This window comes from Anthonomus grandis, chromosome 15 (genome assembly GCF_022605725.1).
Source record: "Anthonomus grandis grandis chromosome 15, icAntGran1.3, whole genome shotgun sequence".
Lineage (NCBI taxonomy): Eukaryota > Metazoa > Arthropoda > Insecta > Coleoptera > Curculionidae > Anthonomus > Anthonomus grandis.
Genome location: NC_065560.1, coordinates 7,897,225 through 7,904,204, shown reverse-complemented (window position 1 = coordinate 7,904,204; position 6,980 = coordinate 7,897,225). Strand labels below are relative to the sequence as shown.

Here is a 6,980-nt window from a genome sequence, read left to right as displayed (position 1 = left end):
AAAGTTCAAATTTTTAATAATTTAAACACCTAAAGGGGAAGGTAGAGGTAATACAAGATCTAAAAAAAAATTAGGTTTTGCCGAGATTTGAACTCGAATCACTGGATTTAAAATCCAGAGTGCTAACCATTACACCATGGAATCTACTCTTTTACATAAAAAAACGATTTACAAATATAATAATTATGCTAATTAGGTAAAGAAATACAATGAGAAATAAGTGCTTATCTTTCAAAGCTAAATAATATATTGACAATATTTTTATTTGTGATCACAAAAAAAGGTTCCACCGAGATTTGAACTCGGATCGCTGGATTCAGAGTCCAGAGTGCTAACCATTACACCATGGAACCTATATGAATGTACCCACTTTTATTTTTCGAAAACTGTGATTAATGATTCTTACTACAAAAATGTGTACAAGTCGCAGTCCCTGGTTATATCTTCCAAGTTGTTGGGATACTATCTATATAACTGAGAATAGAACGTTTATTAACGTTTTAAGTATAAAACAAAAATCCTTAAGACAGGCTAAAAGTCTGGATTATCAGCTTCTTTCGCAGTTAAATTATTCTCTAAAGCCCAATTAATACTTCGTAAAAAAATTAGAAAATTTATATTATTTATGAAGAGATTTTTTTTTACTAGTGGACAAGATTCATAGCAAATTTATATAAAGAGTTTTGAAAAAAAAATTCAAATTATTATACCAAATAAAATTATCACATCTCGCATATAATTTAAAGAATATTAATAGACTTAAATCATATATCATAAATACTTATAAACTAATTCAACACGCAACACGCCGATCAAAAAAGTATTTTCGAAGCGGGGGAACGCCACTGAAGTACTTTTAATAAATCTTAAGATATTATTATACATTTAATTAAATTGCTTAAAATAAAGATAACAGCAGGGCACCAAGTTGACTGATAGTCTGCTTGTCACGGAAATGGAGACTGTAACTATTTATACATGTGGGTGGAGTAAAACTAGTAGCTGGTGTCATTTTTCCTCTAGGTAAAAAGAGATTTATAGGAGATAATAGATATATTTATTTGTGTGTTAACTAACTAGAAGTTTGCGTTCGATAATTTTTATTTGTTGTTAAAAGTTATTGAGGTAATTTTGCATTTTCTATCAGTGAGAAATGTTAATTGAGAGTTAGTTGTTTATTAGCTAAATAAAAAAAAAAGTATGCAAGTAGTGTTACTAAAAGAAACCGTTTTTTCAGTCAAGTTCATGGAGATATTTATGGAAACTTAAATAGTAATAAAATGATAAAACTGTTCTAATTATTGCTTGTTACAATGCATAGAAATACAAAAAAATGTAATTTTAAATATTTTAATGTAGATTACAAATTACTGTTGTGAATTTGTTCTGAGATGTGTGTTAATTGTTGTGTCATTTCTTGGATCTGTCATAGCTATTATCATTCATATCATCATATCATTATATGTCATATCTATATACCATTTTGTAGCTAGTAATATGTAAACGTACCTTTAATCTTCTATCATTAATGTCAATGTCAGTCTTATCATTTATAGGGTACGGTACATACCCTAATACCCTTTTAACTATCGGTACAGGATTGTACTATGCTGATTTTACTGTAATTTGTCGTTCCGATTTTATACAGCGTGCTGTTTTGCTCCAAAAAAGGAACAGTTTTCACAACCACAACATAATCTATAAAACCAAATTATCTGTTTCTGTTTTGTTTTCCGGTACAGTGTTTTGCTTTATTAAAACCAGACCACATTTGTTAATAAAATAAATATGAATGAAAAAAGTAAGATGGTAAGAATAATAGACGCAGAAAATAATTTTGAATACCACATTGAAGTTACACCGGAAGAATACGAAAGAAAGAAAGAAAGAAAGAAAATGTGCTATATTACGTAAGACAACAAAATCTTGTGTACAAGCATCCTAAAAACTAAAAAATTCCAAATTCACTTTAAATTTCAAGTTTCAAACAAACATAACATCTAAAACACTTTACCATAAAATTTACACACATTACCAAAATTAATCATAACAAAACAGATTGAGAAAAAAAAGCATCTTTTTGATAAATTTCATTAAAAAATAAGTAAAGCTGTCAATAAAACAGAATTTAGAGGAAGTAAATTAAATTATTTAATAGGAAACAAAACTATGATGATGTCAGAGCACAGGTTAAAAGGTATCATTAAAAAAATCGTCAAGGCTATAATATGCTCTGGATAATAAGAGTGATTTTAATTCCTTTTTGAATTTCTTAACTTCTAAAATTTGTCTGATACATAGAGAAACATGGTTGTAAATTTTTTTGCTAAGGTATATAAGTGAGTTCTTGGTGAGGGAGGATGTAGGGATTGGTAAGGGAAAATCGTTAACCTGGCGAGTCATATGATCAGTGTTAGAGGGAGGGTTAGGACATTTATAAATAAGAGTAGCTGTTTCTAAGATAAAAAGAGAAAAAAGAGTTAGGATTTTTTGAGATATAAAGAGAGGTTTACAAGAATCTCTTAACCTAGCGGAACATAGGTATCTAACTGCTTTTTTTTGAATCACAAAAATTATGTTTAATAATCCCTTGTTGCTTAAACCCCAAAAAGGCAAGCCATAACGAAGATGGGACTCAATAAGAGAAAAGTACACTGAACGTGCAACTACCCCTCCCAGCTCATGCTCCGCCATTCTTACTGCAAAGCATCCAGAGGATAATTTTGATGCAAGATTTAGGATATGATCTTCGAAGCGAAGGCGACCATCAATGGTAATACCAAGGAACTTACAGCTTTCTTTGTTTTGCAAGGGGGAGTTTTCACTAAACATAAGGCCCTGAACGTCACACTTAAATCCCATAATAAAGGTTTTGCCCACATTAAATACAAGCCTGTTTGCAGCACACCACTCCGATAAAATCTTAAGATCCTTAAAAACCTGGGCTTTAATATTATCAGAATCTCTATGATTCCATAAAATGGTGGTATCATCAGCAAACTGAACCACTTTGCCCTGCAGTTTTAATGAACCCAAATCATTTACATAGAGCAAAAATAATAGTGGTCCTAACACTGAACCCTAAGGTACTCCAGTTTTAAAAGATCTGGGGGATAAACATCCAGATACTGTAACTCTTTGGGTACGATTAGACAAATAGGATTCCAGCCATTGCAATGCCACACCTCTAAAGCCATAATTATTGAGCTTAGACAGCAGTATTCCATGATCTACACAATTAAATGCCTTGGATAAATCGCAAAACACTGCCGCCGCGGACTCTCCAGAATTTAAAGACACATAGACACTCTCCAAAAAGCCGAAAACAGCGTCATGAGTCCGTTTTTCCGTTTGAAATCCAAACTGATTTGCAGATAAAATGCAATTATGTTGCAAAAAAGACAAAATTCTAATTTTTGCAAGTTTTTCAACTATCTTGGAGAGGGTAGATAATATAGAAATTGGACGGAAATTACAAGGCTCACTCAAATCTCCACCCTTATAAAGAGGGATAACTGCCTTCTTCAAACATGCTGGAAAGATGCCATTATGAAATGGTTTATGGCAGAAGCTAAGGCATTCAATGCTGAGTCAGGCAAAAGGAGTAGTAATTTTGGTGATATTCCATCAGCTCCAGCTGATTTATGGTTTTTTAAGCTTTTAATTCCATCTCTAACGTCAGTAAGGCTAACAGGATAAAAGAAAAAAGAATTTTGAACTGACACTTGTTGAATATAATGCAAAGGATCAATATTAGTGTTCACATCCTTGAGCAATAAATGAGGAATATTACAGTAATAATCATTTAAACTATTTGGTCTTACTTCTGGTTCTGAAACTTTCTTGTGAGAATGCCTGAAGTCATTTATAATTGCCCAACATTCTCTCTGCCTATTTGAGGACATATTCAAGCGGTCACTATAATATTTAACCTTTGCTGCTTTTATCGTCTTTCTGTATAGACTACGATATTTCTGATGATAAAGAATAATGTTTGCATTAGTTGTAAACTTGCACAACTTAGCCAAAAAACGGAGGTTTTTAGCTGAAGTTCTGAGGCCTGCTGTGACCCATGGTTTTCTATTTTTCATTTTAAGCCTCTTTTTAGGAAAACACTGATTGATCTTGTCACATAGCACATGAAATAACAAAGTAAACGGGTCCAAACGAGCCCAAACAGGTTAGTGCGTTGTATGAGAGCTTTTTAAGTGGTAAATTTTATTATTGTTAAACATTTTAAAACCACAATTATTATTTCAGACATGATCTTTGCATCCAAACTACTTGAAGAAAACCGTGAGCCTAAGAGCTCGATAAATTCAGGAGCTCCCAGGAAATAAATTCTGCAGGCAATAGTGGATCTGATACAACAGAAGGTCATCATGTTTGGACGGAGCAATCCACAAAATTTTTCTTATGTAGTTACAGAGACATGTATTTTATTGCTACATTATTGGGGTTCATAGCTATAGCTTTTATTTAAACAATTTATGTTTTGAACTTGGAAAGTAATTCTCACAACGTAAACAAGAAGATTCAAGAAATCAACATCAACAACACTTCTGACAGTTTTGACATTCCCCCACTATTTTACTGTACCTACAGTAGCTTTTATCCCCAGTCAATCCAGTAAAGATTAATGACGTCACAGTGACGTCACAGTGACGTCACTAACGCATTTTCGACGTCATTCAGTACTGAATCAGTAAACTGAAACAAATATCGGAACGACGTCCAGTAAATTCAGTACTGATAGTTGATAACGGTACATCCCATAGATATTTATAGATGTATTTTTTTGGGGTTAGAATCTTAGTTGTGTTCTTTACCAGGTTTTCCGATACCTTTAACACACACATGTAAAAGTTGGATATTAAAATAAAACCTCAAAAATCGAATAGTGTATTAGTAATAAATACCATTTGATCTACGTAAGTCTACAAGATGGTTATCTCCTTTTTTTTTTTTTTTAATAATTGACGTCTGCGCACTATGCATCTCACTTTGCCATAACCTTACTCTCCTTATTTTGTGATGTAAATATCAATATAACCTAAAAATCTTATATATCTTATAGAGTTGAAGAAGATCATTACCAAAATAATCAAAATTGTTTTTATATGTTGTTTTTTTAAATTAACTAAGTTCTTCTCGTACTGTCCTGGACTGAGAGAATTGGAAAAAATAACTATGTCAAGTTAGTCATTTTTTGCTTGTTCGAAAAATTCACAATTGGTGTGAAAATTCAAAAAGGCAATTTCAATGTCTGTAAAGTTTGGTTTTCAGTAAGATAAGCCAAATTCTTAATATAATATAAATATTTTATATTATTATTGAAATTTACATAGTATTATCACATCACAAAATTGACCCTTTTAAGGAGTTTTGTCAATTGAGGTGAGGCCATCATGCCTTCTTTTCTCTTTTTTCATTCTGCATAGTTGAAATAGTCTCCATTATTGATAACTTAGTTTGAAGTCTACACCAATATACACACCCATTAGGAACTTAATATGGTAATTATTTAGTATCCTAATGGAATCCTTTACAAATCTTGTGAGGTTCTAACGCTGCCCTTTTTAAAAAAAGGGAAATACCTATTCTTTTATTTCCCAGCATCACTTTGGTCAGTCAGAAAAAAAAACATTGATCCACTGTTGAATTCCTTTCGCGGTTGAATGTCCATTGCTACTTTTTCCTAATCATTTAACGAGAATGCTATTATTGAAAGCTAAGTCTATTGAGTTTGTTACCTGATAAGCATACGTGATTCCACGTCAATGGTTTGGATTGAATTTCAGTATATTAGCAAAAAAGGTTAACACAAAAGAATGTAGCGACCATCAGTCTAATGAGTAACGGTCTCAAAATATTCCTAAAATAATACATCATATAATTTCAAAAAATTAGAACAAAAGAAACAACAGAATCTTTGTCTGTCTTTAATGTATTAAGATCCATGAACATTAATTAACGATGTATAATTCATATAATTTTATGTATAGTCAAATAAAGCATTTGAATGTATGTATGTTTGTGTTCTTCCCTACAACAAAGAATTTAATAAAGTTTGCCATCACCACCTTATTTTATTGTCTGAAAGTAAAAATATAGACATGAATGACAAACAACTTAAAGAAGAATAAAGAACTCTTAGAAGAAGTAAAAGTGAAACGTGGTGTAAGGCAAGGATGTGTACTATCACCGCTATTATTCAATCTCTATTATTAAGAAATTATTTAGAGAGCACTGAAGGAACGTAGACGACACCCTACTTAATTCCGAAACAACAGAAGATTGACAGAGTTTGGTTGATCAAGTAGTGATGAGTAGCGAGAAGCGCGGACTTCCATTAAATATCCAGAACACCAAAGTTATGACCGTGAGAGAATCAGTTCGGCAACAGGAAATCTATGAATCAACGGAGAACTAGTAGAGGAGGCCAGTAAATACAAATATTTAGAAACAACGGTCAATGAAGATAATTAGTACACTCAGGACATTAAAGCAAAAGTTAGACAAGCTAGAACCATATTTCACGAAATGATAAATACTTTATGCATTATATATCTTAGATTACAGCTTAGAGTAGAAATACTGAAGTGCTACTTTTTTCGGTGTTGCTATATATGTGTGATGAAATCCTGGAAGTTAAAGTGATTGGCTGGAAGTACTTGAGATGTGGTTAGATAGAAGGATCTTTAGAAAAAGACGAACTTGGTAATAAATAGGGCGATACTAGGAGAATGATAAACGGAAGCAAAATATTGAAGACCATTATCATAAAGAAACTACAATATCTGAGAAAATGGTATAACTGTATTACCGTTAAGTTATTTAGAGCTGCAGTATCAAAAATTAAAATATGCTTCTAAGGAAAACTGGCACTTAAAGAAAAAGAAAGCATAGAGATTTATATTATTGAGTCATGAAGTAAGTGTTTCCCTTCTTTTATGCTCATCTATTAGAGATGTGTTGAT

The 6,980-nt window shown here is 31.9% G+C and overlaps 1 non-coding gene across 1 annotated transcript; it reads right to left on the bottom strand.

Annotated features, from left to right (window-relative positions):
• Positions 1 to 281: 281 nt before the first annotated feature.
• Trnaq-cug (transfer RNA glutamine (anticodon CUG)) lies at positions 282 to 353 on the bottom strand. Its single transcript has one exon. It is a non-coding gene; the product is annotated as a tRNA-Gln (tRNA).
• Between the last annotated feature and the right edge of the window lie 6,627 nt (positions 354 to 6,980).